At 44.0% G+C, this 23,483-nt stretch overlaps 1 protein-coding gene across 3 annotated transcripts in view; it reads left to right on the forward strand.

The window, feature by feature from the left end:
- Positions 1-11,704: 11,704 nt before the first annotated feature.
- The window catches only part of shisal1b (shisa like 1b), a 44,165-nt gene continuing 32,386 nt past the window's right edge, over positions 11,705-23,483 (forward strand). For 2 of the 3 annotated variants that reach the window (XR_015100605.1, XM_086108255.1), the window contains exon 1: positions 11,710-11,985. The gene's annotated coding sequence lies outside the window, so the exon portion shown is untranslated. Of the gene's footprint in view, positions 11,986-23,483 lie in introns of all 3 variants that reach the window. The other variant, XM_086108254.1, reaches the window with a different exon arrangement.

The raw sequence follows: 23,483 nt of genomic DNA on the forward strand, positions 1-23,483 counted from the left end.
AGGAGGAAAGGTGGCCCGTAGAACAAGTGACCCCGTTGCCCACGCCTGCTGGCATGAAGTACACCTCACTCCACTCATGTCTATTTTATTTTATTTTTATTAAATATATTCTTTCAGTAATGACAGTCTCAAAGCGCCAATTCATGTGCGAACTACGATGCTTGGCGCGTCAACAACTTTTTTTTTTAAGTACAACTCTCACAACTGACATGGCTAATTGGTTTCTGCTTTGTGGTTTGTTGAGGAACAAATCAAGCATCCAAACAGTAAACAAACGGGGACCCGCCATTTTCGTTTCTCTTGTTTGCACCTCCCTCACTCGCCGTGACTCTATTTACTTGCTTCTGATTGTGAGACTCATTTAAATGAGCAGGGTGACGTTGCGTGAAATTGAAATTGAACTTTCAACAGGGCTACTGTCGCGGAGAGCACAAAGATAACTGGTCTTTTAGTGACGACTAAACCCGTTTTTATTCACTGACCTCAATCACAAACGTAAAATGCTCATGAGGTGAAATCAATTCAATTAATTCGGTTCAGTCTGAACATCTGTTCATCCATCTTCTATCCCATTTATCCTCATAAGGATGCGAGTTGACATCAAGCTAGAGGTGGGCTACGCACCAACATTTACTCATTTGTCATGGACGGGCAAACAACTTATCCACCAAGCCGCCCCAAACTGAACATGCCAATAACATCTCCACACAATTAATGGTAAGGCAAGGTTGATACTTTACAAAATAAATAAATAAAAATCGGCTTTTATTTATTTTTGGAAAAGAGCTCTTCATGTCCATCACAAGCAGACGCACTCTAAAGTCTCACAAACGAACGCCTAAAAAGAAGAAAGTTTGAAGAAGGCATTTCAGGGTCAATCTGGCAATTTCCATTGGTCCTTCAAAGGCCAACTTATTCTGACTGACGTTGCATGAAATTGAAATTCTGTTTTAAAGGCGACTGTTGCGGAGAGGGGCCCAAATCGTCTTTTAGTGACGATTAAACTTTTTACTCAGTGCCCTAAACTCACCCGGACATTCAAATACAGAGGGAGTGATTCACATTCACGTAAAACTATCGGAACGCCTCATGGCCGGGGGGGCGAATGACGAGGACACTGCATAGACACAGATCTATCTGTCAATCTATCTATCTACGCACACAGACAGATACGGTAGAAACCCCTCTTAGCCAATGGGATGCCAGCAAGATGCTCGGTAGTAGCCAATGGCAAAGCAGCTATGTTGCGTTCAGGAAACTCGGAGCTGCGAGTAGCAGCCCATCCTGCATTTTTACCTTCTGTATCTTGAAATGTATTTCCTGACAAGAGGCGATATTTTCCTGTTTCATAACTTGAAAATTTCCTACGAAGAGACGTTCGTAAGTAGAAGTACCACTGCATATACAAACTCAGCGAGTCTGAGGGACAGCTGAAAGGAATGCAGCAGAATGCATCCTTTTTTTTTTTTTTGTGTCATATTTATTTCCACCTGGCTACCTGTGACCTGGGAGGCTGAAGACAGATTGCCAAACCGTTGGACCTGCATGCTCCTGACACTCATCTGTCTTTAGTAATCAACATGCACTCATATCTCCTGTCGAGTCACATAATCACAAGTCATATTGGAGCTAACGTCAGTCCAGCAGGTGCGTAGGTGCATACAAACATCTCAATAGACAAGAGCAGTCAACACAAATGACTTACAAAATTTTCTAATCAATACATTTCTTCCAGAACCAATTAATTTCGTAAGTAGATGTACCATTATAATGACAAATCTGGTTAACCCTGCATGCCAAAAGTAAACTTTTTTTTTCTTTGGTTTTAACTTGCTGCGGCCTTTGCCATGTGTCCTTGAGCTTGTCTGCAGTGTCTGCAGGCTGTCACATCCCATTGGAGTGCTTTTAATCGCCATCCGATCAAACGCAACTGACCGTGAACATGCTGGCAAAGACTGCACACGGAACTTTAACTTGCTTTAGGAACTGACAGACTGAATCAAACATTCAGCGGTTCTTGTCAGATACACCAGATAAAAGGCAATTAAAGAGATGTGTGCCGCGCTCAATAGAAAACCACAAGGTCCACAGGTACATTTTAAATTAATATTGTCTCTCCTATCTTCCTGTTCTTTTGGGGCTCATCCACCATTGGCCTATCCAAACTTATATTTGGCACTGGTCTTCTCGCTCTGAACTTTCTGTTTATAATTTTGCTTCCTATTATTTGTGTTATCCTTTATTATCTGTCCTAACTTTACTGATTTTGTCCATTTTGGGTCAATCCTTACTGTAGTTGACTCTGTAAGTCTTAATTTCTTCATCTTTTAGTCTCGTCAAGTCACATTTATTTACATCGCCCTTAATCACAAACAGTCTCAAAGGGCTTCACATGGCCACAGTTGACAAATATCGGCAACCCTGACCTTAACCCCCAGGAGGGCATGGAAATATTTAAAAAAAAAAAAAACATCTGGGGGGGAATGAGAAGCCTTGAGTAGGGGCCGCAGATGGGAGAATCCCTCTTCCAGGCTGACCAGGCAGGTTGGGTGTGATTCGTGATTTGAACGGTGCTACCACATTTTTCGTTGTGCTTCGGGGTTGTCCGCCGGTTGGCTAGCGTCGTCGCCGCTCAGTTATTATTGCAGCACATTTTTCTGCGGATGTAATTAAAGTCCTCTTTGACAATCAGATGCCTCTCGTGGCGCTTCCGAGCGCCAGTGTGGAGAACCCGGGTGAGCTTTGACATGTTTGTGTGGTTGTCAGTAATGAAAATACCATCGCGGTGCCAGGAGGGCGGAAGGCATGATTGGCATCTCCTAAGATTACACAAGCTCATATTCCCGTGACATTTGTCGGTAAATTATGTGGCAATGATCTCTCACCCAGCTGGCTTCCTTTACTGGAGCCTTGAAGGACACCAGATTCTTTCTCCTTAGGCAGAACTAAAAAGAATAAAGTGCTCTGTGGCTTCATATGCGCAGCAGCATCCCTATTTATTACCCTCCTCGTTTTTTTGCAGTAACTCAGCGCTCCGCGTTTCGGCTGAGCTATTAAAATTTATATTCTGGCACTCCAGCGTGATCTTGGAGATGATGATTCAGTCTGGGATGATTTCACTTGTTTGTCTAGTCCAGCCAAACACTGGAAGGGAGAGTGAAAGTTTATATATGAGAGGAGCCTGCTTCTTCTTAGTAGGACTGCGCACCATTCAGAGGCCAGGTAGAGGACACCAGTGCAGCGGAGTCGCGATTGTGAATGCATTCATGTTTGGATTGAATCGTGTTTATTAGTATGAGTAGACAAGAGGTTTTTTTTTTTTTTTTTTTTACAATTCTCATTACATGGCACTGGTGTATATACTGAGTTCAAATCAAGCCTAATATTTGCACTAATTTGTAGTCGGCAGAGGAACAAGCAAGCATCACAACCTTTTATTGATTTATGATAATGTAATTTAAAGTATAATTAGAATAGAAAGACAAACCTTTGCGTAGTCCCATCTATTATGGTGATAGGCTTGTTTGAAAAGCAGATTTTAGAAGCGGTAAATAATCATTCTAAACTTTGATGGGCCATGGAAATGAAAAATGTATACTGTATATTTTTTACATACAATGTGTACTGACTAGAGACTAAGATAATATACAGGTATATACTGTATATATTGTATTATTATTATATTAGATTTATGTATTTTTTACAGCAATTGCAATGCTTTTACTAATTCCACACTAGCCTCATAAGTACTTGACGGTTTTGAGGACAAAAAAATTGTATTCGCTTTGTTAGCTTAAAGCTACATGTTGACATTTGGACGTTTTTGACACAGGATAATCCCCCAAGAAAGACCATTCGGAGCATAATTATATGATCTTGTATTCCTCTCATCCAAGGTCTAGTTACATGACCTCACCTGAGCCCCTCGGCAAATTGTGTTTGACCCCAATCAGGCTGCTGATGACACTCCACTCTGAGCTGACCTGACATTGACGCACTCGCACCAAGAATATTAATGCACTCTCATTCCTCATCTGCTGCACACACCGCTCAGCAGCCATTAGAAATATCCTCCTATATGGATGTTTATGGCTTCGAAACGCACAGCACCTTGAAATGCACCAGCAGGACAGGGAAGGTTGCCTCAATCTATACTTATGAATGATGGCCCTTTTTCCTACATGACTGATGAGTGATTTTACAAACCATATTACGCTGACAGCGACAAAAGTCTTTGCACACCTCCGAATCAATTGCTGTGGAATCTCAAAAAAAAAAACTTCGCCGATGTTGGTTGACTTCCATTTGGGCTGATAATTTCTACTTTGGTAAACAATGAAAATAGAAATATTACATTTCAGACTCACGCCGTCACATCCTAAAACCCTGACACTCACAAGTCGAAGCAAAAAAAAAAAAAAAATCAGCTGAATGCCGGCTCAGATCTCGAAGAAAAATCTGCGCATAACATTTGATGTAAAAGTATGCTCGTTAGCTTTTAAGTGATTGATATTCAACCGGTTAACCTGGATGGGAACATTGTTAAAATGTTACTTGAACATTACCTGTACAGTTAACTCTTTCTTCGTCAAAGAGAAAAAAAAAAGTAAAAAGATGACGTGGTGTCCGGCTGACGACATTTCTCCTAAACTACATTTTTTTTCAATTGGTGATGACTAAAGAACCAAACTTTAAATTTCTACTTCAAAAGCGGAACCCACTCTTTAATATGGTGCCATCTTTACCCAATATTCAGCCGGCATCGAAAGTGTCATGATTCGATTTGGGACCAACAGGTGGCACTGTAGGGCTCCCCCTGAAGCTGCACACCTGTTGGTCATTAGGTAATTAGTGCTTTAAAAGGACTCCCAGCCCGACCACTCATTGTCGGGTCGTTGTTGGCTCTTGGCTACTGTCATGTTTGTTTGTTGCTGTTTGTTCCTGTCAGGTTTGTTTCGGTCATGTTTCTGTTATTGAGTTTTTAGCTTCTGCCATGGTTTTGTTTGTTACTTCGGATTTGGTTTGTTCTTGCGACTTTGTTTTGGATTTAGTTTTCTGTTTTAATACAATTCATCAAGTACAACCTGCTCCTCCCTCCTGCCTGCTTTTTGGGGTCCACCACGCAACGTGACAGAAAGATAAGTCGAAATGCTCGAAAGCGACTGCCGCTCTCGACTTTGCCTTTTCGGAAAAGCGCTTGGCACCGAAAGTATTCATGACGCTTTTATGATGGTAACAGATGGGATCCGAACGGAACGGTCACATAGCCTTCGTCCTTTTAACGTCCCAATGCAGAGTCGGGGACTGGTTTATATCGTATGCGGGCTGGTATCAGCGCAAACGTTTTATACAAGTTCATGTGACGCGTAAATCTGCTACGGAATGTTGTAGTTATAGAGGACGTTTGAAAGATTCGGCCCCCACAGCAACATTGTGCGATGTTGCCCCTGAGCTATTACACGCGACGCCTCGGGATAAGCCCTTAAAAGCCTCTCCAACATAATATAAATAGTTCTGTGCTAAAACGTCCGGGCGAGTCCTCCCCGCAAGAAAGCTTCCTGGATGGCTTCCGCACAAGGTTAATGTTTGTGTCACTGAATTGAATTCCATCGCTGCTGCTCCCTTTAACTTGTGTTGTGTTCACGTTTACATTTCTTTTTCATCATAGTAGCAGCTACCTTTGTCGCAAGGAAATACTATCGATCAGTTTTATCGAGAGAGCAGTTACTGGATGCGCCTCGCGCCTTTATAAACCCGAACATTCTTCATCTTCTTTTCTCCTTCTTCTATTCTATTATTTTTATTGTTTTTACTTGCGAGAGAAAAAAAATCGGGGGAGGGAATTTGGAACAATTTCAATTTATTTCAATGGGGAAAGATTATTTAAGATACAAGCGTCACAGAACAAAATTAAGTTGTATCTCAAAGTATTTTTTGGGTCTATATATGATGAAACTCTACAGAGCAGGTGTCAAACTCAAGGCCAGGTGAGATCTGGCCCGTTATTTTTTCCCCCTTAGTCTTTTTCCGCTAGGGAATGTTTTTAAACCATATCGGGACGCTTTTCAGATATTCATGGCAAAATCATCCTGCACCCAAAAGCTCATGCAAAATTTACTCAGGCCTTCACCTTTCAAAATGGGCATGACAACAATGCCTCTGTGCAGCCTTCAGACTGAAAAGAACCCTGACAGTTGACTGACTGTGTTATGCAGCCTTTGTTGTTTACAAAGCAACAAGGATGAAAAGAGCACGTATTATACTATTGACAGCTTCTGAATATTTGATGGAATCGGCCTGCGTTATTTGACATTTATTTGTTTTTAGGAACAAAAATTGCTTTTTGAAAAACAGTCGTACGGTGTAATGGTTAACATGTTGACCTCACGGTTCTGAGGTTCTGGGTGCGGGTCCCGGCTCAGGCCGGTTTGTATGTTCCATCCTTGTGCTCGCATGGGTTTTCATCTGACGTGCCGTTTATTCAGTCTCAACTCGTTTGCTGTCTGAAGGAGCACATAACAGCAGCTGTGGTAAGTTTAGCTACGTCCATGCTGTGGTACAACGATATCCCAAATCATCTTCCCCCCCATTGAAATGAATGGAAATTCCGTTAATCTGTTCCAGCCCCCCCAATTTTGATGTGACGCCAGAACCAATTTGTCATTCACACACGGCAAGCAATAACACCGTCAGTCAAACATCATCAGTCTTGGAAAATTAAATGTACCGAACAATGATTTGATCTAACGGTACAACTTTCAGTCACATTCCGCAACACTGAAGCTTAATTAACTGTAATTGTTTGCCTTTCGGAGTGGGGAATTTTGATTATCATCCAGCTATTTCTCCGCTAGCTGAGCGCTTTATGATTGAGTCTTGTAATTGCTGATGGTAAGCGAACACCCCACGTGCTTTGCAACCAGCAACATTAACTTTTGAGGCAATTACAAGCTCACGATGGAAGCGCCTGGGGAAAGCCACTCATCAGACGGCTGACTAAGCAAGAGTTGATGAATCTTTTGAACAGGTAGAAAAATACTCAACTTGTCGCACCTGAAATCTGCACCTTTGTCTGGTTTTGTACCAAATGTCACTTGTTCATTTTGTTTTGCCCCTCCGTAATTCTTAAGGAAATATTTTTGTTATTTTTTGGGTACAATCCTGCTAACGCCCCCCCCCCTTCCCCGAAAAAAATTAATACAACTATAATGGAGGTAAAAAACATGCCTCAATTTCCAAATGCAGGATGATTGGCGCCACTGCCCAGAAGGGTCCACATGCCTATTAGCAGCTTCCTTCGCAAAAAAGAGAAGGGCATGCAATTACCCGGCGCGGATTTGCACGCTCCGCCGGGCCTCCTTTGACCTCCATCTTGAGCGCTTTAAGCTGGGGGCCCGTGAGAAATGCTACAGCGACAACATTCGCCCGCTTGATCGTCACGGGACAAAGCGGCATCAGCTGCGCCACCCTGTTGTGTCCCGCATTTTAAAAGCATCACTTCACAGCCTTTGCAAGGGGCGGTAGAAAACGGCGCAGAGGGTCCACTGGAGGAAAATAATATTTTGGGGTTTTTTTGGGAGAAAGAGTGAAAGTCCCATCTGTATCAAATACAGAGGTTCATTGGCGGACCATTTAAGCCGATCCTCGCCTCCAAAACACGAGTCAAAAGAAATCTCCTGGAGCTTGGCAAAATGGCGGATCACGCACACCAAACGGAATTCCAAATAATGTCATCAATTCGCAGGAAGGTTGGTCTCTTATAAATCCCGCCTGATATATATGCAGGTAGCGTATATAAATAAGAGTTGACGAACATCTCTGTGAGCATTCACAGCCCCTTTGTATTATTAATGTGAGCAGCTGCATGGAAAATAATTCAGGCACGGATGTAGTCATGAATACGAGCTTTGCTCCTCCCCAGCTCGGAGCTCTGACTTATTGAAATTGTTACCCCAAAACATTGACTGCTCCATTTGCATCGCGCCATTCATATCAGGCACGCGCGCGCGTGTGTGTGTGTGTTGAGTCTTACGTGAGCAATCGACACAACCTCCCTGCTCGCGTTCATCCATCATGACCTCGTTTCCCAAGTACATTTCACATTCCGCTCAATATTTCATCAGGAACGTAAGGAAGTGTGTGTTCTTTGTATTTACTGTCTTTTACAGTCGCTGAAGGATCGGCACATTTTTCTTGGAAGGCCAATCTGATTGATCGTCCTTGTGTTGACTTCTTTACATGGAACAACCGTGCAAGTTTGATTTTGGTAACAGAGTTGACGTTGAATGTTGATTCGATGGAGCATGGCACAAAAAAGATTTCATGTGGGAAATGTTCCAGAAAAAAAAAACAACAACTTTCACTGACTGTACAAGGAGTGAGGGAGGTCTGTTGCTTTTTGTTCCCATTTCCTTTTGGCGGCAGCCTCATTGGGCAGCAAGATATCTCCGAAGCTGTGAAAGTCTCAGGTCACCTTTGTCCCCTCAATGGTCCCGCCCTGCCCACTCTTTGAGGACTTGCACACCGCAAGAAGCAAGACAAGGGCACGGAAAATCCTACTGGACCCCCCCACATCCTGCCCACCACCTTTTCCAGCTACTCCCCTCAGGCAAGCGCTACCGATCCATGCGCACCAAATCCAGCAGACATTCAAACAGCTTCAAACTGAAATTCTCTCTCCTCATTTCTTGTCTGTCCCTTCTGCGGCAGGGTTGCCCAACTCCGGTCCTTGAGAACCCCGATCCAGCCCGTTGCAGACATCTCCTTCCTCCCAAGGCACCTGATTCAAAGGATCGGCTCATCAGCAGGCTTTGCAGAAGTCTGATCCTGATCATTTGAATCAGGTCTTGGGAACGGGGAGACATGTAAAACAGGCTGGATAGAGACTTCGAGCACTGGACTTGGGCACCCCTGTTCTACGCAGAGCATTGACACTGCAAAATGCCTGCTTTAACAGTCAATGTGAAAAAGGATTCAATTTACTTTCAGCAGCAGCCCGTTTAGGCCGCTAACCACCTCAGAAGCTGGGAAACTGACAGCCCCCCCCCCCCCCCCCCAATTGTTGGCAGAACAGCGACGGCACAGCAAATAGCCCTTGAAAGTGGCTATTGATGTCTTTCGACCTTTGCAGCCTGTTTAAGCGCCAACATATCTCTGAAGCCGGGAAACCGCCTTTGCTTCCGGAAGAAGCCGACTTACACGGGCAATGTGAAAGGGGCCTCTTGATGCCTTTTGGCCTGATTTGCTCTTGGCAGCAGCCTATTTATGTCGCAAACTCTCTCCAAAGCTGGGAAACGACTCGTACCAGTTCATCTTTGACCTCCGTTATGTGTCAGTACCACTGTATTCTCCTCTGAATTCTGTTGTATCAACTTTGCCCACATCTCAACCCTGCACAGTACTCCCTTTTAGATCCTCATCAGAATCCCTTCGCCCCCCCCCCCCCCCCCCCCCCAGCCCTCAACGGAAACAGTCATGCCGACCTGATGTACTTGGCGGGGGCATCGGTGCGGTGTTGACATGACCATATGTCAATTCTCCTGACCGTCCACCATCCTCGAGACTCTTACCCCTATTCATGTGGTCGCTTGGCCTTTCCTAGCGACGCCGTATCAACACACACAGAGAAAAAGATGTACAGATAACCTTTCGCTAATGCACGCAACCTTGATTGATCCGGCACCTCTCATGTCTATTGACTTCAACAGGCTCGGTACTCTTGGGAGACACTTAAAGCTGGACGCCTGCCTTGTCACGTCACTTGTTGGCTGAACGGAGAGGCACGTGGGCATCGTGACACACACACACACAAAGTGCTTTGTGCGTGCACAATTAAATGTCACAAAAAGCTCCCCGGTCACGCGCATACAATTGGATGAAAGGTGCTCAAATGTCAGCATTGTTACATTGATAGAAGTGAAAGCAAACATCATTCACAGGTAATTGATTCTTTTCTTTGCCCCGACTCATCTGTGGCTAATAGTCTCCCTCTCTTCGGTGTGCAAAAACATCATTTGTTTGAATGTAGCATTGTGAACGAGCACATCAACCATGTCCTTGATAACAGACAACGTGCTGGGTGATGCTTACCGCGATCAACGAGAGTCCACCTCGTTATTATTATTCCTTAAGCCCCTCCCCCCCCCCCCCCCCTTGTTGAAGCTGCTACTTGGATTGGAATAGGTGTTTTGGATTAATCCAAAGCAGTGGCGGTTCTGGGGGGGGGCAACGGGGGCCAGTGCCCCTGTAGCACCGATTCTGGCCCCCCCTGTGGCCCGCCCCCCGAGCGCAGATTACGCAGTCGTGCCGAGTCGCCGACGCGAAAGGTGGAACCAAAGTGCGTGATTTAACATTCTAGTTGGACCCTTTAGTGCGCTGCGCCATTTAAAAATGAGCGGGAAAATGAGAAGCAGTCCGCAGAGAAGGAAATTACCACGACACGAGTGCTATTTGCGTGTGTGTGTGTGTGTGCGTGTGTGCGCGCGCGTGTGTGCGCGTGTGTGTGCGCGTGTGTGTGTGCGTGTGTGTGTGCATGTTTGTGTGTGCGTGTGTGTGTGTGTGTGTGTAACTTTTTTAGTCTCCCTTTTTATTTTAATTTTTATTTAACAGGATCAATATATAAGACATTGCCTTTTAAAATTTGGATAATTATATGCATGTAAAACATCTAGCTTCAGTATATTTGCAATTTTTGTCCCCGGCAGGCTGGTACAATATCATCCCCTGGCTTGAATATTCTCAACAGACGTATTGTTACGCTTGCAGAGATTTTAGCCCTCCTAATACTGTTTTTTTCTCATCACTGTAATGTTATGACTACAATTTCAAAGTCTGAAGAAATAAAAAGTCAAATAAGATTTCGAATCTGTCTTTTTAGCCCTGGGTTGAATGTGCCCCCCCATCAAAACCCCTGGCCCCAGCCCGGCCCCCTCAGTGAAATTGATCCAGAACCGCCCCTGATCCAAAGAAAAAGCAAAACAAAAATGAAATGAATCCTTCCGTGCTTGCTTAATGAAGGTCTTTCGCATGACGCCAAAGGAAAAAAAAAAAGAGTAAAAGAATAAAACATGTCCTGCTGTTCTGTGCTGTCTTCTCACAGCCTTTTCTTCTACATGCCTGAGACCACAAAAATCGTCATGTGTGAAGACGCAAATTCCAACTTGACTGCAGGATCTTTCAAACTCTGCCGTGTATTCTGACGACACCCCCCACCCACACCCCCTGAAACTCCCAGTTATTAATACAAGGTAATTTCTTTACATTCATCTTTATTCTAATTGTGTTATACAAGACAGTGGTCACAGATTAATGGGATTTCAGTTCATTTGAATGGGCAAAATTGATTTGATATGCATCCAACTTGAGTTAAGTTCTTGGCCACCGAACACGAGCACTGTTAACACTGAAATAATTGGATGACAGATTAAACATACATCATGGTCCATTAACTCCATTTTGGGTGCTGCGTGGGGGGCTGAAAAGTAGAACGCACAAAATGGATTTCGCTCAGAAGGTAAGTTGAGCCGGGGACTAACAGGAAGTCTGCGGCCCTGGGGAGAAATGCCGACTGAAGGAGCGGAGACATACGGCGAGATAAACAAGTGCTCACACACGATGGAGGATCTCCCTACAGTGCGCAACCACACCAGCTCTCTCTCTTTTCCCCTCCCTCTCTCCCCCCCCCCCCCTCTCTCTCTCTCTCCCTCGTGTGTTGTTTCGTCTCACTCCGTCTTTCTCTCTCTCTCAACTCGCCTGCCGCTGCGCTCTGACAGATGAGGGAGACACCGCCAAGGAGGAAACTCGGGGGCGTGAAGAGTGCTTTTGGTTCCTCATCCGACCGCCTTTTCCCTCACGAGCAGCTCGTCAAGTTGGCCCGCAACGCCGCTGAGGAGGAAGATGAGGAGGATCCGCGTGTGAGGGGAAGAGGAGCAACAGGGCAGGCGACAAGCTGAGAACTGAGCCCCCGGTTCTTCATGCTCAAGCAAGGTCAGCTACGCATCACTGAACACTTCACACTCGTTGTTCTTTCCGGCTTAGAGTCATAGTCCAAACACAGAATCGGTCAGTTCTAACTGAGAGGCGAAGTTCCACTTTTGCTTTTGACTTTTTGCTGTCCAAAAGTACATCAAGACACTCGGGTGAAGTCTCTCTCTCTTTTTTTTTTTTTTTTTTTTTTTTTTGAAGGCATCACTTGCGGGGTAGTAAGCAGGATTGGCAGGAAGGCAGGCAGGCACTGCCGCCGGTGACTTGGAAACAGGCGTGTGGGAAACGCTTGGTTGGATTTAGGGAAGAGAAAACAGGGTGGGGGGGATTCCCTTTGTTCAGCCACTTAAAAAAAAAAAAAGAAGCCTTCTCCTCGGTGAAATATTCTGCCCAGGGGCAGCCGCTGTCAGCTTTTATGATTTGGCGTGACTCGGAATATTGTTTGAGACGACAATATTGCCGGCATCTGCATGAGAGGGCAGTAATGTGCCTTCATCCATGCGCACAGATAAGACACACTCCCAGGATGATGAGCTCATATTATTCACCATTAAAGCAGGAAGATGACTGCGTCGTCTGGGAGAACTCTTGCGGAATGTCTTCATATCGTCGGCTATTCAAATCCATCACTTTCCAGGAAACCAAAAGAACAGTATGTTTGTTGAGCTGTTCGCGGTGCATCATCAAATAGAGCAAGCCAATTTTAACACTTTTGATTGGTCAAACATTTGTAAAAATAACACATCCACATCGGGGCGAAACAATCATATAGATTTGTGGAAAATATATGAAGTTAACCACATTTGGGACAGGGAAGGTTTCTGGCCAACCGTGACAAAATATTTTTCATTAACTAAAATATTTTATTTGATTTATTTATGGATTTATTTTGTGCACAAATATTCGTTAATGTAATCCTTGTGTATTACAATAACATGTCAAAAAATATCTCGTCCGACAAGCGCATGCATCATCAGATTTTCTGATTTACATCCTCCCAAAAAATCAAAAATATTTCCTATATACAGTATGTATATATATTATAAATAAAATATATAATATTTGTGTGTACAATAAATACATTTAAAAAGTCAATCATATTGTTAAAAAAAAATACCACGCACAGAATAATATACTGTATATTATTTGGTAGCTCATCGTTTTCTTATGTCTTGCGTTGACAGCACGGTGGATTGGGTGGTTAGCACGTCTCGCTTATAGTTCTGAGCTTTAAGATTTGGGATCCTTCCTGAGTTTGTGTTGGTTTTCTAGTACTCCAGTTTCCTTCCACATTTTAAAAATGTACGTTTGGTTCAAACACTTTGGAAAATCAGTGGATGGTGTCAATCCACTTGAAAAGCTTTTTGTTCAGCTTTACGAATGCCATGTCCACTCTGTGCCATGGTGATGCGCTGGTATCTGATAACCTGTACAGGCTGGGTTTGATTTGGCCACATCATTTATTAAAGCAGTTCAGCGATTACTCGGGGCATGGTGTTTATTATAGCAGATGCCGCTACTCCAGGAAAACGGTAGTGGCGTCATCTAGAAATACTAACCCACTTTTTGCACGTGTGCCTTTGTGATTATTTGAGCACGAGGCTTGTCGCCGTCGTACTTTGATTCAAACACAAAGTGTTTGGGGCGTCACAGCACGGGGAGTAATTATCGTGCGGCTGTGCGTGTTTAGACACAAAAGAAGAAATATTGCGTCGGACGTGCACAATACCGTTCCTTCATTTCTGTGTCAAGTGTGCGTCCGCGCGGAGCCATCCTGTTTATACGAAGACCTGTAAGGTAAAGACCCCCCCCCCCCCCCCTTAAAAATGGAACTTCTCATGCGGGGGACTGTAAACACGCTCTCATGTTATCAACTTATCGTCAATGTCGCCTCTGCTGAAGTGACTGAACACGCGCGAGGTCATGCAAGTCGTGTTTGGCCATCAGTCATTAGCGGAGGCGTGTGTATGTGTGTTGTGTCACCTTGTCTCGCACAGGCATGACTATGTGTCACATGACCGCTACATTGGTGCTTGTACACTCACCAATTGACTTTTACATACACACATTCCCAACTAGAAGATTTATTGAAATACTTGTACAATGAAATCAAGAATAATGGTTCATTCAGCGATTGTTTAAGATAGTGTCATGAGGGGTGTGGTAACAAGAAAATGCTGACAATATCTCGCTTATTAATTACCGATGAGAAATATTTTGGTCCATATTTTAGCCATCATCGTCGAAGTTGGCATGTTTGATTTGCTTTCGCGGGCCACATAAATGATGTGGCGGGCCAGATCTGGCCCCTGGGCCTTGAGTTGGACACCGGTGCTTTCAATGGTTATGGTACAGAATCCAACATTTAACAGTCAAGAAAAGACAAATCAAAACAGTTGAGTCCTACTCGAATCAGAGCGAGTGTGTTCTTAAACTTTCGATGGAGATACCTTTTGTTCAAATGACTCGGTTCTGCTTTGTAAAAATTCTTATGACCCTCATTTGCCAACGTGCGTTTGCATCCATTTGTGCGTTAAACGTGCGCCCGCGTGCAGAGTGAGATTCCGACATATTCGTACTTGAATTTGTGCGTATTTTGCGAACAAATCAGTATGCAAGAATAATGAAGGATCAGCGTCTAAAAATAAATCAATCAATAATAACGCCAAAGCACATCTTTTACCCACGATGGACAACGCATCAAAATTACACTTGTTTATATTAACGCGAATACCAATTTTAACTGTAATAACTTCAATCAAAAAGTTGCTTTTGAATTCACTGACTACTCGAAGTCATCGTGAAAGTCGTTTCGCTTCACTTTGACTCTCTTGCCTTTCAAGCGCGTGTACGGGCTTACTCCACAAACGACTCCGCCGCTGTCCGTGTGTGTCCGCACGAGCCACTCAACGGGTGGCAGCCGTTTCAGAGGTTGAGGCGGCCACCGGCAAATGTTTTGCCATGCAGCAGGCATGTAAGCAATGTAGGCATTCAGATTTTTTTGTTCTTTCAACTCTAGTTATTCATTCATACATTTGTTGCTCAAAGGAATCCAAATCAAATGCAGAGGCAACTACGGTGCGTCGTAATATGATGAATACCAGAGAAGATTCACTTATTAACGGTCCTTGGTGGCAACCGTAATGCTAATGTGGCCCCTGAATGAAAATAAATTTGACAGCCCCGCACTGGTTACCCCACCCCTCACCCACTCATACACACACACACACACACTTTCATTGTAAAGCAGAGCGAGGCGTTCTGACCGGTTTTCGTGGCAGAAGCTATCAAAGGTGTACATTTGGAGTGAAGAGCACTTCACATTCAGCAGAGATCATCCTGGTGCTGATGAAAGACAATCATCACCACGCGCAGGAAGACTTTACCGTGCCTGACTGTCAGAATCGCGTGTTTCACTCCATCTCACGGATCATCACACTCCAACGACATCAATTTCATGGATGATCGTCACGTTCAAATTAATCTTAGCCTGAAAACGAACAGTATAAATTCCCGACAATCAATGATCAATAGTTTTCTGTTGGAAATTGTTTTTAAATGGCAGGAAAAAATGGGCACACACTGGCCTGTCTTTCCAGGGTGAAAACATGATTCAGAGGAAGGAAACGTACTTGCAAGTAGTCTCTTAGCAATTAAACAATAACTGCCTTTGTTTTGACACAAAAGGAGTCAAAGCAGAAGGCGGAACATCGCGGCAGCGGTGCCGGAGGCTATGAGCATTTTGAGCATTGCACAAGCCAACTGTAAGAAATCAAACTCCAGCCTCCTGATTGGGCAAAAATAAAATGTCAACATCAGTATTCTGTCAGATCTGCAAACAAAGACATAATTACGTCCGGAACATACCAGTGTTGCTGCAAAGCGGACATTTGGACATGTTAACTATCAGCATGAAGAGCCGCACTCGTTACGCATCTCGACCAACTTGTGTTGTGGTTGGATCAAATATCGCAAATATTTTTTGGGGGCGTTTCAGGTTCCGACATTTTGGAAACGCTAAGTTTGACTCGCCTTGGGAATCTCACACCATATACTTTTTCTTCCAGTCCACTGTCGGTATACACAGTATAACGTAAATCTGTCATTGCAGTATTTACCCATATGAGGACTGAACTTTTTTTTTTTTCGTATTTTATTTCATCATTGGACAAAGAAACAAACCTCGTCAATAAATGGAATAACAGTACCACATTCAAACTATCTGCGCTCTTCCATCCTACGACTCATTATCTTCATCTCTTATATAAACATTTCCTTCTTGCCTCCCTCACAGCTAAATGTCAAATGGCAAGAAAACGCACACCAAGCGCCACTGCGGATGGACGGCGAGTGCTCACAGGTCGCTGTAATTGGAGGGAAATACCCGCGCTGATGCTCCAAAATAAACAATAGACAGGTCATTGTTACGAGACAATGTTCATGACTTTTTTTCCTGGGTAATTAGTGATATTAAAAAAATTCTAAAAAGTCAGGTCAGCTCTGGTACATCCATCCATCCTTTTTCTGATCCGCTTAATCCTCACAAGGGCCACGGGGGGTGCCGGAGCCTATCTCAGCCGTCTTCGGGCAGTAGGCGGGGGGACACCCCGAACCGCTTGCCAGCCAATCGCAGGGTACACAGAGACGAACAACCATCCGAATGTGGGAGGAAACCGGAGTACCCGGAGAAAACCCACGCAGGGAGAACATGCAAACTCCACACAGGAAGGCCGGAGCCGGGATCAAACCCACGATCTCTGCATTGTGAGGTCGACGCGCTCACGAATGAAATTTTCTGGTAATTAGTTACATTGAAAAAAAAATCCGGTGAGCTCTGGTACATATTTAAAAAAAAAAAAAAAATTCTTCCTCACAGTTGAACGGTTCTGGTTTCGGATCTCGGATCAGCCCCAGGTACTCTTGCATCCCCCCACATTTCAAAAACATGCATGTGCGGTTTTTTTTGTTTTGTTTTGTTTTATGATTGCACTTTGTACATTGCCTATAGCTATGAATGTAAGTGTGAATGCTTTGTGTCTCTATGTGCCCTGTGATTGGCTGGCGGCCAGTCCACGGTTGTAAATGCTTCTCGTCCAAAGTCGGACGGGATGGGCTCCGGTGACCCTAATGAGGACAAGCATTTTGCAAAATGGATGGATGGATGCCAGGCCGAACTGCACTGATGGTGATTGCGGGGTCGTGAGCGTCGTACTGCCTAATTGTCGAAACTCGCAGTGACAAAGTGGCCTCATCACATCTCACGGCCAGTTGGGGTTGATTGATGATACCGGCGGCAGCCAAGTCATTAACTTCCACAAAGTAAAAATAAACAGCAGCTGTTGTCATCCGCTATTCACACTATACAGTAGCATCTGCTTTTGCGTGCGGCGCTGCAGAAAACTGCATTTGTTTCGTTTTTCTGCTTTGCCATTGGGACATTTCTTTGGGTTCATGCCAGAGTTCAACTCTGCATCCTTGTGTGTGCATGCGTGTGTGTGTGCGCGTGTGTGTGTTAATATAAATTGATGACCACTTCCCAGAGCTGTGTGAGAAAATGTGTGCTCGTTAGACAGCCCGAGAAGCTGAGTGATGACACCTTTGATGCTACTTCTCTTCCACATCAGATTCCGCCCATTAGATATCGTCTCGCAAAGGGAATCTCACACACACACACACACACACACGCGCACACATTCACACATCATTCTATTTTATAGACGAAAGACAACTCCCATTTCCAGTGTCCACTTTGTTTTTATGCGGCACTAGCTACTTATGAGTTTGCTACAATTAAACTACAATACTCTCTCTCCCTTATTGTCTGATGTTTTTTCAACAGCAAAGTTTACACAGAAACCAAAAACTGTATCATCCAGAACAAAAACAAACAAAAACAAAAACAACCCCCCCGCCCCCTCAAATAGATTTGCAAAATCGGTCCGCTTGTTGCGAGGCAGAGTTTAAAAGGCTGCTTCTTGTAAAGCTGAATCGGTAGCTTGATAATCACTGGGCACGCATAGAGGAACAAGCATTCACAATTTTGGAATGTTTCATTAACCGACCGAGTGTGCTTTTAGAATGTGGAAGGAAACTGGAGAAAAACCACACAGGTTTGAGGAGAACATGCAAACGGCACACAGGAAGGACGGCCACTGTGCCACCTTAAGGTATTTAATTTTTATTCAGCCATTTCTTTGCGATGTTTTTGAACAAATTTTTCCTTCATTAAAAAAAAAATCATTTGGGGCGGGGTTTTTGTTTGTTTGTTTTGTTGTTTTTTGGGGGGGTGGAACTGAAATGGATTAATGCCATTTGAATTGGAATATTCATTGGATCTGAAGTAAATATTAGTTACCAGTTTGGTCATGGAACGAATTCTTGTTTCGTCGAGATACCCCTATAGTAAAAGTTTTTTATATATCAGTTAAAGTATATCAGGTAGAAGTAAATTTCCCTGACAACCAGCATAGACTGAAAACTGATTATCGTGACGTATTCGAGTGCAGAGAAGTTGGGAATAAAAAAAAAATGTATTTTTTTAAATCATCAATAATCAAAAATGCCAAATTAGCCAAAGTTCATAAATTTGATTGACAAACCAAAACTCGGAATAAATTTACAATAGGAAACACGGCATTACTGATGACAGAAACAGAAACAATCACCCGACACAGATCACGACGGTATATTTCCCTCCCCAACTATACTTCCCGATTCCTCTTAAGATTCTGAGAGAATAACATCTCAACAACCTACAGTACTTGCGAGTGTTAATGTAGAAGGCTGCGAGCGTACTCTGCGTGTTTTCAAAAGGAGCTGAGGCGTCGCTTTGCTCGATATGCACAGAGAATAATTAAAAAATCAACAAGCTGTTCAACCCGTCGGCGATGTTTGGATAGCAACGCCTGCGTGTGTGTGGGGGGGGGGGGGGGGGGGGGGGTCTGTGTGTGTGTATAAGTGCAAAGGAAAATAATGACATTGATTCAGATTCTTTTGTCGTATAGACCCGGCGGAAAGAAAGAAATCACGCATGAAGGAGCATTTGCAACTGGTGAAATGAAAAAATGAATACACGGGGAAATCAGAGGCTGAGCAAATATTTATAAATGGAGCTATTATCACCATTGTATCTCATACCTATGTTTGTCATTCATTACATAAATTATATGCCATTGTTAGGCAAGTGAGCCTTTTTCCACCTAATTGTGACAGCTCGGGTGTTTCTCTGAGGCCATTGTGCACACCGCATCGATGTCTCAGAGTGTAAATGTGGCGTGGCCTTGTTCTGCCATTAGCTGGCCTGCGACCACAACCTGTGTTTAACCTCCAATTGACTACCCCCACCGGGACCCCTCATACATCACTGTTACGTCTAAAACCGAGCTGTTGTGCAGTGTGCGGGTTTCTGCAACTCGTTTTCATGAGTGGTTGACCGTCAGCGACTAGATTTGATCAACTTCAATCGCAGGTGAGCGCCGTCACGTGATTTCAATCTCTGGGGTCTCAAAGGGTGTGGTGATTATCTTCACGATGTCTTTGAGGGTGCCTTGGTTTCATGTACACTACGACACCACACCGGTGAGGCGTGTCTGGCAGTGCTGCAGGCAAGCACTAGGGGGCTTTATCGGAGTGCAGGAGTGCTAGTACCCCAAGACAATCCGGCCAAACATCTCAAGCAGTGATGTGTTGCAAGTTTGGCATGGAGAGTGTTGCTATGATGTTTATACATAATTTGTTGCTTAAGTTCCGATGTACATAGGGGATGGATTATGTGGAAGTGGAGTCCTTTGTAGGTAGACAGATAGTTGGCACGTCATAGTGTTTTTAGGCATGTCACTGATGTAGATCTTAAAGAGCATGGGCGAGAGGCATGATCTCTGTGGCACTCCATTTCTTGGACGGCGGGGACAGGAGGGTTGATTACACCTTTCTCTCACCATGCCGCAGTCCTCTGTGACTCTAACTTTTGCATCTTGAAAGCCTTGGGAAAAAGAATCGAAGACCGTATCAGTTCACAGTACACCCAAACATGAAAGCCTGGCTCAGGAATACTCTGAAAAGACTCAACTGTCTGAGAACTGGTGTCAGCTGCTTCAACAACACGTTCTGTTTGGGCCTTACCGAAGCACCATCTCGTGCCTCCAGACCTTTACGCCAAACTGCACAACATATGATCCATCACTGTCCTATATTCGGCTCTGTGATGGCTGCAGCGCCTGGATGCACTTCATCAATCTGACCGGTGCTGTTTCATATGCTCGAAGAAGCTGTCACATCGCAGATGAAACGACCAATCAAAATGTCGTATCACATCAGCTTTCACAACATAAAATTACATTTACAGGTACCAAGCGACTTCCAACTGCCCGATGCCAACCTGTACCAGTACAGAATATACCATATACAGTATATATGTATAAATTGTTCACAAGTTTGTATCTCGCTATAACAATGCGAATTGCGGAGAGTCCCTGTCGCCGAAATGACACTAAGTAGTGGTGTTAATCGTCACTAAGGATGGACGTAGTCTATTAATCATTAAGAATTGAGAAAGAATTCATTTTTGATTAACCCTGCGATTGGATTGTGACCAAAGTTAGCTGGGATAGGCTTTATGGGTACAGTATAGAAAATAGTCAAATGTGGATGACTATTGATTCATCACGATTAGCCCAAAATAAGAACCGTAGTCATTTAGGGACATGCGATTATAGGGCTCGACTTTGAATTTGCCTGTTTGTTGGTATGTCGGCAACTCGCAAGAATGAATCAACGGTGCCTTTCCTTATTTCAGCTAATGAGTGCACTTCATTTTGCCTCAGTTGCTTCAAGACCTGATTAATCCACAATTAATTTGGCTTACTTAGTGCTCTGAGAGAGTCAAAAAAGCTCTCAGTACACCACTGGAATCTACAACCGCAATCATAAACATCGTGAAATTAAAAAGTGGCATTAATTAGCATCTTTGTATTTCTACAGTTGAAATTGCCAGTCAGAGCAGTGGAACTTGATACAAATGCATTGCAAAGAATCGGCTAAAAGCCCCCCCCCCCCCCACCTCCCCAGTCCCCCCTCTCCATATATAAAGCCATTGATCAAGTGACCTTCCCGGCAGAGAAAGAAGCTCTGCCCGGGGAGGGCCGCGCGAGGGGTTAAGCGTCCATGTCAGACACTGGCTGTTGATTAAAGAGCCAGACGTGTCACTTTGGTTCAGCCTTTAGTTACCGCAAATCACTTTTTTTTTTTTCCAGCTGAGGAAAGGAGCATGTTATAGATAAAACAGCTTTGTAGACTCAAGGTACAGCCTCAACATTAGGCCTTCTGTTCAAAGTGCTCTCAGTTTTATTCCCCCTTAGCGCCCCCAGTTCCATGATGCCTTACAAGGTGATTGAATTCTCATTGGTGCTGCTTCTGAAAGAAAAGATTGTCCAATAACAAAACAGCGCTTGTTTGCGACAGATGGCGCTTTTGTATTTTTTGTCTCTCTAAAGTCTTCGCCTGCTGTGTTCCTGCATGCTGTGGTAAGTGCTGCATGGAGCAGGAATTCCCCTTTACGAAGGCTGTAAAACCGGTGTGCGATGTGCGGGCAAACGAGTTTAGCGCAGGGATTCCCAAAACTGCCGAAACACACGTTTACCGTACGTTATAGAAACTGATTACTTTTTTTTGTTTTTGTTTTGATCATGTCTGCCCAATTAAACATGATTTCTGCTGCGATGTTGGTGGCATGTGGCGGGGGAAAAAAATAGGGAAAAGGTTCAATAGACTGTTAATTTTTTAAATACATTACAAGCATTTTTTGGTACATTTTTGGGGGGGACTTCTTGATCACAGTTCTTCAGAGGTTTCACAGGGGCTCTCACAGTCTTGTATCTTGTTTATTTTTCTGTTTGGTTGCGAAGAGCATCCGCGTGATGTTATCACCCTTTAAAGCAACGGATACTTGGAACATAAAATGTCGAGCTCACACATTAATAGATATCTTGGCCATTACCGGGGGCTTCTTTAAAATTTTCCTAAAATAAATGAATAAACATCACTTCCAAATTTGATAAGATAAGATAAGAAAACCTTTATTAGTCTCACAATGGAGAAATTCCCAATTCACAGCAGCAAGGTTATGAAAGGAAGAAGTAGAACAACAAAATATAGGAGCTGCTGGAAAGGCAGCCACTCTCGCGGCGCCATTTTGAAGTCAAAATAACACAACACAACACATAGGGCACAGACAGCCATTGAGTCAGACTGAGCCATTCTAATTTTGAATGGAGGGGGCAAAAAGAGCTGTCGTTTGCACGGCCCTTCTCGACGGTCTCGTCAGCCCCATACAAAATGTGCAGCATGCGCGCAAAGATAATGGCAAATATAAAACTCAGTAATTCCTGAGTCATTATGACCTCATGTGACAGTCATTTCCAATTCACCGTGTAATGCCAAGCGCCCACCATAATCCTTCCCTGCAGTAATGACTAATAATAAACCCTTTTGCATATTATTAGTCAAACTGCAGGTTGCTGCCATTGTTAATTGACATCATAAAACTCAATTCACGGTCTGAGAAATGAGCTGAAGGGCTTTCTTTTTTTTTTTATTCTTTTTTTTTTTTTTATGAGTAGCCGTGGAGTTGGAGGAGCGCAGGAAGTTATCGTTTGCAAGTGTGCCAAAAGCCAGCCGAGGAGAGTTCACTCGCTGCTGGGTCAAAAGCGGGACAGCCTGATGAATGATGAATACCGTGGCAGGTGGCCCAACGTTTCGCGTAATAATTGTCAGAAAATAAATACCAACTGGACGCATCAATAAGCGCTGCCTTGTGTTTGCTTTTTAACGGTCTCGGTATAGCAGGCGGCATTGCTCAGAAGATAGCGGGGGGTGGGGGGGGGGTCCTTGCGTCCCTGCAGGGAGGGAGGTCGCATGGCCTCAGAGATGATGTGGAGGAAAAACATGGTGTCTGCGGTTTTATTGCTTTCTTGAAAAAGTGGGCTGGTTTGTTGGTTTAGCAGGTATTCGGATCACGTGACCTCCCAGTTTCCGGCTGGTTTTAAAGCAACCTAACGCTGCATGTAAGTCAGAAGACTTGAAAAGGATTCCTATCATCTCGCATTTAAAGACAAGTTATAGAATTCTTATCGTGAATGTTTTTCTTGACATGCGCTTGGTAGAATTTTTCCTGTTTCTGGTTTTGTTCGCGCTCATGTATTGTTTGTTAGTTGTGTCACGTCACCGCAAAGACTGAAAGACTTATATCAGGGAATATCATCATCCAGCCATCCATCCATTTTCTGATACGCTTTATCCTCACAAGGGTCGCGGGGGGTGCCTATCCCAGCTGTCATCGGGCAGTAGGCGGGGGACACCCTGAACCGGTTGGAGGAGTTCAAATCTGTCTTGCGGCCTTCCTGTTTGGAGGTTATCCAGTTTGCTGACACATTCCACCAACAGAAATGGAATCCTAATTAAGTCTTGCACTTTTCTGTAGTTGCTTCTGTGAATGTTTTTTTTTT

The sequence above is a fragment of the Hippocampus guttulatus genome, chromosome 4 (genome assembly GCF_054856545.1).
Source record: "Hippocampus guttulatus isolate MCC_2025c chromosome 4, RoL_Hgut_1.0, whole genome shotgun sequence".
NCBI lineage: Eukaryota > Metazoa > Chordata > Actinopteri > Syngnathiformes > Syngnathidae > Hippocampus > Hippocampus guttulatus.